This window comes from Zingiber officinale, chromosome 5A (genome assembly GCF_018446385.1).
Source record: "Zingiber officinale cultivar Zhangliang chromosome 5A, Zo_v1.1, whole genome shotgun sequence".
In the NCBI taxonomy this organism is placed as follows: Eukaryota; Viridiplantae; Streptophyta; class Magnoliopsida; order Zingiberales; family Zingiberaceae; genus Zingiber; species Zingiber officinale.
Genome location: NC_055994.1, coordinates 115,368,954 through 115,381,495, shown reverse-complemented (window position 1 = coordinate 115,381,495; position 12,542 = coordinate 115,368,954). Strand labels below are relative to the sequence as shown.

General features: G+C 37.0%; 1 non-coding gene across 1 annotated transcript; it reads right to left on the bottom strand.

Moving 5' to 3' along the window:
- Positions 1–263: 263 nt before the first annotated feature.
- Positions 264–370, bottom strand: LOC121983510. Its single transcript, XR_006112559.1, has one exon. It is a non-coding gene; the product is annotated as a small nucleolar RNA R71 (small nucleolar RNA).
- Positions 371–12,542: the final 12,172 nt, after the last annotated feature.

Genomic DNA, 12,542 nt, shown 5'->3' with positions numbered 1-12,542 from the left:
AAAGTTCTTTATGATTCAACAACATTAATTTGGAGACGCATCTATAGATGATATGAATATGCATTTGGAGGTATTCCTTGAATTTTGTGATACACTAAAGCTTAATGGTGCTTCTGCAGACACTATTTGGTTATGACTGTTCCCTTTCTCTTTGAGAGATAAGGCAAGGACTTGGTTGCATTCTCTACCATCAAAAAGTATCAACATGGGATTAACTGGAGTAGAATTTTCTCAACAAGTATTTTCCTCCTAACAAGATGACACATCTGAAAAATCAAATCACAAGTTTTACATAAAAGGAAGAGAAATCTTTGTTTGAGGCATAAGATAAATTTAAGGGGCTATTGTAATAATGCTCACATCATGAATTAGAAAAGTGGCTGATCATCCACACATTCTACAACGGAATCACCTATTCAATAAAGGTCTCATAGCTAGACTCGCTTCAGAAGGACTAATTGTTATCTGAAGCAGAAGAAATGGTTGGATCCAGCATCTACCCGTCGAAATTTGAGGGAGACTTTGCAACGTGGAAAAAACACATGGAGATATTTTTCAAGACCGATTTTGAAATTTGTTAACTATAAAATATGATTTTGCAGCACCTAAGGATCGATCAACAAGGAGTCGACAAAGAAGAGTACATGTGGACGAAGAAGGAACAAGCTGACTTCATGGCTAACAGCAAAGCAGAATTCCATCTGCTTAGTGTCCTTTCGCCCTAGGAAGTCAGCCAGATCAGTAGATACGACTCCGCAAAAGAGCTTTGGGAGAAATTCCTAAAACATTATGAGGACACTTCGGAAGCAAAATTAGCGAGATGGGGCATTCTCTGAAGTCAACTAACGAATTTCCGGATGAACAAAGGAGAGAAGGTAGCTCAACTCTATGCGACTATGTTAAGATCAAAGATTTGATCACCCAGCTCAACAACCTCGGAGAGAAAGTAACAAATTATGACTCTTTAAGGTACACACTTATCGCCTTTCTGAGAACTCCAAAATGGTCAACCTTAGTAGATGCTTACTACATCTCTAAAGGTACATTTAGTTCAAGTTATCATGCATAACCTTGATTATATAATTACCAGGTAATCACATAACTAAGGTTATGGGGAATAAAACATAACCTATTAGGTGTTTGGTTCAACTTAGGTTATGCAACCACTTAGTTTTACATTTACTAATTTACCCTTTGACCTTTTGAATTAATTTAATTGAATAAAGCCCTTTTTCTCTCTTCTCTCTCCCGTGACTTCTGTTCTTCCCCTCTTCATTGTCGCCGTTGAATAGAGTAAGGAAAAGCGGCTTCCCCTTTTTCTTCTTATCGTTGCCGACTAGCCATAATAGTCGTGGTTGTCATCGCCACCCAACACTAGGGAAAGGAAGGGGCTGCCCTCTTCTAGTCATCGCCAAAGAAGAGCTTTCTAAAGAAGTTGCTCCTCCTCCTCGACTCCGCCGGCCAACTTATCAGGTTGTTGATCTCACCGACCAACGAAGAGGGTTATTGCTCCACTATGTGTAGACGACCAGCAGAGCTTGTTGCTCCGACCAAAGAAGGATGTCGACCAATCTTGCTTTCCATCTAAACCCGCTACTCCCATAAAGTATAGGATCGTAAAGCGCTAGAGGGGGGTGAATAGCGCTCGTGGCTAATTCGTTCATTTTGAGTAAATACGCAGCGGAAAATAAAGATAAACAACACAAACACTAAGAATTTACTTGGTTCGAAGCCTGCAACGACTCCTACTCCAAGGTCCGCACGTGAGAGTGCTTTCGATAGGCAATCACTAATCATTCGAAAAGAGTACAAATATAATTTTACAAGTAATTTGAAAATTAAAGAATACCGACAACTTTGTATAAGAAAATCTTCAATAGAATCATTGTCAGAGCTTTCGGGTGTCGTAGAAGTCTTTTTTGAGTAGCTTGAAGAAGTGAAAGTTATTCGTGATCGTATTGTGAAGCTCCTGGTCAAAGCATGCTTTTATAGGTTGTTCCGAGAGCCTAGAACCCCTCCGAGCGCCTGGAACACGTGGTTCGACCAATTGACGCATGACACATCAGCTTGTAGATAACTTTTGAGTTCCAGACGCCTAGATCGACTCCGGGCGCCCGGACTAACTTTTTCCAACCCCTTATTTTCTGCAAAATAAAGTTAGTCCAAATATAAAATAATATATATAATATGAAATTTGATAGCCTCTGACTGTCCGATTTTGAGTTTGAGTTTCATCGAAACTCTAGGTCGAACCGACGCCTACTATTCCCACTTTGGAGAACGCGTCCTCACCTAATCCTCTCAGGAGAAGTTACCTGTTGCCAGATTGGTCCTTCAGATCGATTGGACTTTTACTCAACGTTCGAGGCTTCCGGTCTTCATGCTAGACGTCCGCTCCACGACTCGTCTAGACTTCCACCCGGTCTGCGACCACCAAGATTTCAACCTAGAGTCCCCGACTTTAGGATTTTGCCCGAAGCGCTAGACCTGCCAAGACTTTCCGTTAGGGTTACCTCCCCCTAGGACCTAGGGTTACTGCCCCCTAGGGTTTTCTACCTGTCTAACCGCAGCTAGGATTTTTCATCACCTATAGTTACTGCCCCCTAGGATCTAGGGTTACCACCCACTAGGATTTTCCACCTGCCTAGAATTCACTAGGACTTTTGCCTAAGAACACTTAAGACTTTTCCTACAAGTTCAATCAACCTTGTTAGATCACAAGACAACTTAACTTTGGACATTTTGACATAATCAAAACACATGTTCGATTGTCTAGTCCTCCCTGCACCAACATCAAGGACTATTCCGACCATAGGAGGCAACAACCTTATTGTTGTTCCCTGTTCCTTATTCCTTGTTCCCTCTAGCTAAAGAGTTGCTCCAGCCAACCTGCGTCTCCCTTGCGCAATGGAATAGCAAAGGTTGTTATTCCGACCGAGGTAGCTATTTTCCTTGCTTTGTTCGATGCTAGGTCAGACGGTTGGTGGGTGGCATCGGAGAATAATGAAGGTAGTTCTGAAAGTAGTGTCGAAGATGAAGGAAATAAGAATTAATTTTGTTCTTTCGACGGCTTCGGACAAAGAGGAGAGAGGATTATGGAGGGTAATTTTGAAATAAAAAAAATTATAACCCTAGAATCATCCAAAATCTTAAATTTTGGAGGTAATACAATTTCATATTACATGCCAACTTTACTGACATGGTGGGAATCACTTATTACCTAAACCAAATAAGGTTTTTGTTGATAACTTACCAAGGTTATCAACGATAATCCCCAACTAAACACCCCCTAAGGATCTCAAGATAAGTACACTTGAAAGTTTATTTTCTACTTTTAAACTTCATGAGTCTTGTTATGCAGATACTCAGGACATAGAAAAATCAAATAATATTGTCCTAAAAGTTAAGAAGGATGAATCAGATGCTGAAACTTCCTTCGACGATGATAAAACATTTATGACAAGAAAATTTAAGAAATTTTTTCGATCTAATAAATTCAATGAAGTGCAGGCCAAGAAAAGAAGAAAAAGAAAGGTTAGATGTTATCACTACAATAAAGAATGACATATCAAAGATGACTGTCCAAGACTGAAGAAGAAGGACAACAAAAAAGGACCAAGTATAACAAAACTCACAACTCTAAAGGCGACTTGGGACGAGTCCATCAGAATCTGATTTGGAGGAGTATGCTGGACTTGCACTGATGGAAAGTCACCAGGAGGAGAGCATAGACGAAGGGGGAGGATCCTCAGAAGAAACCAGGAGGAAGAAACAAACTTTAGATTAGATCTGGCAAGTAAGGTATGTCTAGTACCTCTTGACGCATTATATTCAGGTATTAAATCTACAACTAGATTGTTATATAAACTTAAGTCTAAAAATACTAATTTGAAAAAGGAAGTTTTAGAATTGAAAACGATCTTAGCGAATACATGTCCTTTAGAAATGTATGGTAAACTAAAAGATGAAAATGGCAAATTGAAGAATCAAATTAAAAATAATTAAAAAACTATGCATGTAACACCCCACCCTCCTCACTACTAGTCTGCGAGGGCGGAGCGCTACTGGACTACTAACTTTACTTAATTAGAGTTGTTCACATGTAAAGATTAATACATAAACTCTCTAAACATGTAATTAACTAGCAGCGGAAAACTAAATGACTAATCTACACATCTAAACTACATATCAATCTCAAATGACATGGAATATAAGGTACAATCTCAAATGTCTAAATACAAAATATCTTAATAAAATCTTTAACTAAATCTCAAGGCTTCTATAGTCCATGCATCACACATCCATCCGCACCTCCTTGTCGCCTTCTTTTGCTATAACTTTTCCTTTCCTTTATCTGCAGTAAGAGGAAATGCAACTATAAGAAAAATTGCTTAGTAAGCGCTATCTAACTCACAAAACTCGAATATACATGTGAATAAAATAAATCTAAAACTGAATGCTTTGAAGGAAATACTACACATGCTCATCTAATAGTAAAAGAATAAGACATGCTGAAATGCTAAACATGTAAAGCTTATTTCACTTGTTCAAAACTTATCCTTTTATACTTCAGAATAATAAGTTTAACTGAACTGATAGATAAACTGAGCTAAACTAATACTAGGCTAATGCTGAATCTGAACTGTATTCACGTAACTGATTTGTGAAGTTTTGAAAACTATTTTCATAATAGATAAAAATAATAATCATGCTGCTGATGGGCCCGACAACTGTACTTGCTATGCGCGCATCCCTAACTAGACCCAAGGTAGTTAGTCCCGAATCTAGTAAGGTTTACTAGGTTATCTAAACCTAGGGACGACTATGGGAGCCCAATCCAAGGACAACTGAGAGTCCAGCATACTAGGTTATCTAAACCTAGGGACGACTATGGGAGCCCAACCCAAGGACAACTGAGAGTCCAGCACAGTGTCACTGATAAAAGTAAAATACTTGTTATCTTTTAATACTTCTAATATATAATGCCTCGGCATTTTAACAAGCACCTTGTGTGTCAAAATCCCTAAAGTCTTGACTTTGGGATCTACTTAAGCCCTTGGCTTTTTTCTTTCTTTTTTTTATCTTTCTTATACTTGTTAATACCTCTAATAAAAGAATGCTTCTTTAAAAATTGAAATGTTTAAACAAATTCTAACTTTGAAATGCATAAACAAAAATCTGCATACTATACTAATCAAAATTCTACATACTATACTAATCAAGATTCTGCATTCTATGCTACACTATTTCTGCATACTATGCAAACATAAACTCTGCACTATAATACTTAACCAAACTGCACTATAATCTTTTTCTTTAAAAAATTGCACCATAAGTTTCACCAAAAATCTGCACTACAAGTTCCACAAAAAATCTGCACTATAAATTCCACCAAAAATCTGCACTACAAGTTCCACCAAAAATCTGCACTATAAACTTTAAAGAAATTTGCACCATAAGCTCTTAAGAAATCTGCACTATAAGCTCTAAAGAAATCTGCATTTTAAGCTCTAAGAAATCTACACTACAAGCTTAATTAAAATCTGCACTATAAGCTTACATAAAAATCTGCACTATAACCTTAATTAAAATTTGCACTATAGGCTTAATTAAAATCTGTACTATAAGCTTAGATAAAAATCTGCATTATAAGCTTAATTAAAAATCTGCACTATAAGCTTAATTAAAATCTGCACTATAAGCTTAATTAAAATCTGCACTATAAGCTTAATTAAAATCTGCACTATAAGCTTACATAAAAATCTGCACTATAAGCTTAATTAAAATCTGCACTATAAGCCTACATAAAAATCTGTATTATAAGCTTAATTAAAATTTACACTATAAGCCTACATAAAAATCTGCATTATAAGCTTAATTAAAATCTGCACTATAGGCTTAATTAAAAATCTGCACTACAAGCTTAATTAAAATCTGCACTATAAGCTTAATTAAAATTTACACTATAAGCTTACATAAAAATCTGCACTATAAGCTTAATTAAAAATCTGCACTATAAGCGCTTCTCATGCTTCGAATTCAAGAAGAACAAAGGTCCGAAACTACTCCTATTGCAGGCGAGAAGCACTTACCTTGGTGTTCTTAGACTCACAACCGAACAAGAAGGGCTTCTAGGACCTTGGCCAGTCGCCGGAGACGATGCCCTAACCCCCTTTTGTTTTCTGCCCGAGCTCCGCCGTCGCACACAGAAGAGAAGGAGAGAATGGTTTAGGTCACGGGAATAAAACCCTCTCCTAACTTATCCCTTTTATAACCTAGTATTTCTGTTAACTCTTTAAATAAATTTTTATTTTTTTTCTAAACAGAACCGCTGCTTAGATTCTTGGTTAGCCAAATCTTTGATCGGGTCAAAGGTCACGGGTTCGATTCCTCAATTGAACCCTTTTTCTCCTATTTATTTCTTATTTATTAATTACTGCTTAAATAAATTTCGTTCCTTCTTTTAATTAGCATTGCTCGCTGGAACACTTGGTCAGCTGTGTTTTTGCTAAATCAGAGGTTACGGGTTCGATTCCTCAGCCGCCCCTTTTATTCCCATTTATTTTTCGTTTCCTATTAACTATTACTTAAATAAATTTCATTACCTTTTTTAATCAGCAACTTTCGCTGGGACACTTGGTCAGCCGCGCATTGTTTAAGGTTTGGTTTGTGGGTTTAAATCTCGGTTGCAACCTTTTTCTTCCTATTATTTCCTGTTATCAACTTCTACTACTTAAATACATTTCATGCTTCTTTTAATCAGCAACGACCGCTTGCACACTTGGTCAGCTGGACTTGCTTAAAGCTTGGTTCGGCCGGAGGTCTCGGGTTCGAATCTCGGCTTGGATATTTTTTTGTCGAAACTTCTTTCGTTTAGTAAAAATACCAAACGACCTCCAAAAATTACATAAAAATACTCTAAAAATCTCTAGAATATTTCTAAAGTATTTCTAAATATTTTTAACCACTATTAGCACTCGTAATGAGGAATTTTGGGTCGTTACAATGCATATGGTAATCCTAATACTTCAAGAAATTATAGAAGCCTAAATTGATACCTTAAATATTATAAGGGTCAAATTAGAAAAGTATTGTAAACATTTGTACCCAAGAAATTTCTTATTAACCTAGTAGGTAAAAATTTATTTTGGCTCCCCAAATCTTGCTTAGTATAAATAAATGATTATGCATATTTTAAATTTATGAATGTTAATTTTATTTGCAAAATTAAGCTTGATTGCATAGTGTTCATATTTATTTTTGAATTTTTTTCCCCCATTGCTAGAATGAATAAACTCTTAGTATATATTTTTTTTTGGAAAATTTCATTGATTAAATAATTTATTATGGATTTTTGATTGAAAAATCATAATTTAAAATTTAAAAATTTTTCTAGATATGTATTTTGAAAGTCTTGATTATTCAGAAAGTTACCATTATATTTTGAACACCTAGAAAAATTAACTCGATTTTTAGGGTAGTAAAACTATTTTTAAAATATTTATTTTTAAAAATAATTCTATTTGTTTAAAATGTTTATTTTAATTTTTTTATTGTTATAAATTATCTAAATTTTTTTATAATGCTAACACCATTGAATTTCTGTTTGAAAATATTTTTTAAAATTTTCTGATAAGTAATAAATTTTCTATGGATTATTTAAATTTATTCTTAAAACTAAAAAGTCTCAAAACCTTATTTTTTAAAAAAAAAATCATTAATTATGCATTATGTTCTCAATACTTAGAAAAATTTGAGAGATTTGTTTGGATAAAAATTTATTTTTAAAATTTATCTTGTAAAAACTATGTTTATGTACAAAATAATCTATTTATGCTAAAATACTTTAAAAAATTGTGAAGATTTTTCTGCATATTCATATAACCGCTGAACTTTAAGAAAAATTCTCAAAATTTCTTGAAATATTAAATTTATTTTTAGATTAAATTTGACAAATGTGATTAATAAATATAAAAAATTTGGATTTTTAGAAAAATATTTTATAATTTTTTTTCACTTTGAATCCTATTTCCTTAACCCTTAGAAAAAGTTTCAAATTTTTATCTCACTGTGATTTTTTTCCCCCAACTTTATTTTAATATGATCAAAGGGGGAGAATGAGACATGAGAGCTTAAGTCTAAGAGAGGTTATATTTGTAATTTTATAATTTACAAAATTCTAGTTTTAATTGTCATTTTATTAATTCTATGTTTTTACCCTAACTCTAACTTCGGTTGATATACATTAAAAAGAGGGATATTGTAAGTACCCCGAGATAGTTTTGATGTGGTCAACTGAGTTAAGTTAGGTCTTGTGTGTGCTTGATGCTTTGTGTCTAAGTGTGCAAAAATTTAGGAGCACAAGAAGTTGAGCAAAAGACGCAGCTAGCGAGAAAGATGGCACAGGAGAGAGTTGACGGGCTCGGTGCGTCCAAGAGACGAGATGCTGTGGAAGAGTATGCTGGTGGACGAAAGAAAGCGTGCGACATTTTCGGGGGATGAGAAGTCAGAGCGGAAGATTGCTTAAGAAGAAGGTTGAAAGCTGAGTTCGGTTGAGCCCAATTCTAGATGGTCAAAATCACTCAAGAGAACGAAGTTAGAATGGAGGAGAAACCAAACAGTCAACTTGCTGCTGATCATCCGGGCGCTCGGACCATCCGGGTGCCCGAACCCCCTGGACACCCCAGGGGTGCCTCCTCGATACGATGCTGAGCGAGAGCATGTCAGCTATGTCCAGGCGCCCTGATAATCAATGATTAGATATATTATTTTTCGATTGATATGTGGTATTCTCTATACATTTGCATGTTTTAATCTACAATTTTTATCATGTTTATAAAGCAAGGTCCGTTATGAGCTTAATGATGGTTTTTCTCTTAATTCATGATTTTATTCCTCATAATTTGAATTAGATATTGTAGGATGTTGAAATTGATACATGATTTGATTGAAGTCAAACCATGCCCAGACCAGGATAAGTTTATCTTTTGTGAATCGTTGTCAAAAAGTTTTATCCACGTCCAAGCGGCTAGACCCCATCTAGGCGTCTTGAGCTACTACATCAGCAAATGGTCAGATTCGACTAGCAAGCCATAAATAGAGCCCCGGTACGTCTCAGTGTTGGTGCAGGAAGTACCAGACGATCGAACCTGAATTTTGATTATGTCAAAGGGTTCAAAGTTAAGTTGTCTTGTGATCTAACAAGGCTGATTGAACTTGCAAGAAAGTCCTAAGTTGTCTTAGACAAAAGTCCTAGTAGATTCTAGGGAGGTGAAAACCCTAGGTCCTAGGGGGTGGTAGCTCTAGGTGATGGAAAGTCCTAGCTGCGGTTAGGCAGGTAGAAAACCTGAAGGGCGCTGAAATTCCGTTCTGTTTAAATTTCCCTGTACAAAAATTATACAAGTACAAAACTTTTCCTAGCAACCCGCATGTTTGATCAGACATGTGTTTGATCAATCAAGCAAGTTCTTGATCAACCAAAGCACACCTTGATTGAAGTACAAGATCGATGGCCTCTTGTGTTGGTATTCCAAAAAAATGATACAAAGAAAACTAACTAATTACGCAGCGGAATTAAAGAACTAGTTGTACCTTTTCTTTGTAGCTAAAGACCTCTTGATTTTCTGTCATATTCCTCCCCTCTTCTTGGATGTCGTGTGTATGACGATCTACCGAGACAAAACCACCCTCCTTCTCTTCTCAGTTTCCAAACCACCGATTACAAAAGGAGGCTCTAGGACGGGGCACCTTCTAATCTTGTTCCTCTTCTTCAAGCCGCCGACCACCAATGGATTGATAGGAAGGGGAGCCGGTCCTAAGAGGAAGGGGGTGCCGGCCCTAAGCAAGGAGATGAGGGGGGCAACCCTTGGTGGAGGTGGCGCCGCCCTTGGTGGAGGTGGCGCCGGCCCTAGGTGGAGGATAAGGTGGCGCCGGCCACAATGGGAGAAGAGAGTTGTGGAATTAGAAAATTAGGTTTTAGAGGCCACCACCTACTCCTTTTTATAGACTTGCCGTTGGTTACAGAGAAAGAAAAATAATAGAATTCTGTTACGAAAAAATCTCCCTTTCTATAACCAAACCAAGTTAAACCAAGTTAAGTTTAACCAAACTAAGTTAAACCAAGTTAAGTTTAACCAAACCAAGTTAAACCAAGTTAAGTTAAACCAAACCAAGTTAAACCAAGTTAAGTTAAACCAAATTAAGTTAAACCAAATCAAGTTATGGATAGGTGGATGCAAGGCTTCATATAGAGGCTATAACAGGGACCTAGAGGAGGACTTAGTTTAGGCCTCTTGATGGGCTTGGGCTTCCTGTGTTCAGTCGAACACCCAACCCAAGTCCATCAATAATAACTCATACCACTAAAGGGTTATTATTGAACTATCGCACCAATCTCATATTACAATATGAGCTCGTTCTTATCATGAGTGTGTTAATCTCCCCGTGTTTAAGATATCGTGTGCCTGTTAATTAAATGAGTTACTGACAACTCAATTAATTAATATCTGATTCCAAGAGTAGTACCACTCAACTTTATTATCATGCCGGACTAAGTCCACCTGCAGGGTTTACATGATAATCCTTATGAGCTCTTCAAGGGGGCATCATCAGTCTAAATAATTAGGACACAAATTCCTTCTATAATTAACAACACACCATATAAACAATATTATCTCCCAACTCATCGGGCCTATTGATTTAACGAATAAATCTTATCCATTGATAAGTTAAAGAAATAAAAACTAAGTATACATGCTTGTTATTATATATGGATTAAGAGGACGCACATTCATAATAACAGAGGTTCTATTCTTTTATGTAGTCAATATAAATTGAACAACCTCAAACGGTTCTGCTCAATACACACATAGTGTACCAGCGTAATTTTATAGTCAAGACAGACTAATACCAAATTATATTACAATCGTTCCAATGGTTTATCTGTATCCATCTTGGTTGTGAGCTACTATTTATAATTTATAATGAACCGATAACATGATCTTCTGCATGACACCACACACCATGTTATCTACAATATAAATTAAATGGACAACTGCATTGACATATATATAAATATAAAATACAAACATTTGACCAAAGTAATTCTCATTTCAAAATATTTCAAAGCAGATGTTCATACAAAAGCTAGGCTTATAGTATACATCCCAACAAAACCCAGGAGGTGATAACCATAGGTTTTAGGGGGTGGTAACCCTAGGTTATAGAAAACCCTAGGGGGAGATAACCCTAGGTCATAGGGGGTGGTAACCCTAGGGGGAGATAACCCTATGTCCTAGGGGGGTGGTAACCCTAGGTTATGGAAAACCCTAGGGGGAAATAACCCTAGGTCCTAGGGGGTGGTAATCCTAGGTTATGGAAAACCCTAGGGAGTGGTAACCCTAGTTCCTAGGGGTGGTAACCCTAGGTCCTAGGGGGTGGTAACCCTAGGCGGAAACTCCAGTCGGTCTGGAGGACCGATCTAGCAATAGGTAATCTCTCCTGAGAGGATAAGGTGAGGACGCACTCCCCGTTAAGGGAACAGTAGGCATCGGTTCAATCTAAGGTTTCTGGAGGAAATCCGAAGTCAGAACCGGACAGTCCGAAGGCTATCAAGTTATTGATTTATATATTATTTGCTATTTTATCTAACTTTGTTTTACAGGAAACTAATAGTTTTGTAGGTCGGACTTGGTCTTGATTGGTCGACCGAACCTCTAAAGCAAATAGATAGATTTCCATCCAGATGAACGGGTTCGAGCGAAGGATCGGTCGAACGATCCTGGGTTCGATCGATCGAACAGTGGATATATGGTAATCGAAATCAGGTCGAATTGATCGAATCAGACCAGATAAGCCAGCGAGGATAGTCGGATCGGTCGACCAAACGATGGGGCCGGTCGACCGAATGAGGGCTCATTCGAAGCTGAATATGGACTGGAAGATGAACTGATTCAGGTAGGATCAGTCGACTGAACCAGGGGATCGGTTGACCAATCAGTGACGAGTCAAACCTGATCCCGAGATCAGTGGATCTGGATCATGCATAGTATTTAAGGAAGTCACAACTAGTTTCTTCAAAAATAGAATTTCCGAGATCAAGAACGAACAACTGCTGCTCTCTCCGACACTACTCTGACAATCGACAAAAGACTTATATTTCTATTGTTGTCGGTAACTTTATTATATTGCAATTATATATAATATCTGTACTTATTTTCGGATCTGTAGTGATTGCCTAACGTAAGCAATCAACGATTGCGGGCCTTGGAGTAGGAGTCGACACAGGCTACGAACCAAGTAAAAGAAAGCTTGCTAGCATTGCTTATCTTTTCATTCTTTATACCGTTGTGTATTCTGTGTGTTTTGCGAAACGAACGAATTAGCCACGAGTGTTATTCACCCCCCCCCCTCTAACACATCATTGATCCTACAATTGGTATCAGAGCTAGGCCGTTCTGATTTGATGAAACTACCAATCGAGTAGGGGGGTCTTTCGTTTTTCCCTCCAAAATTATTTTTGTAAAATTTATTTTCACTTTTCA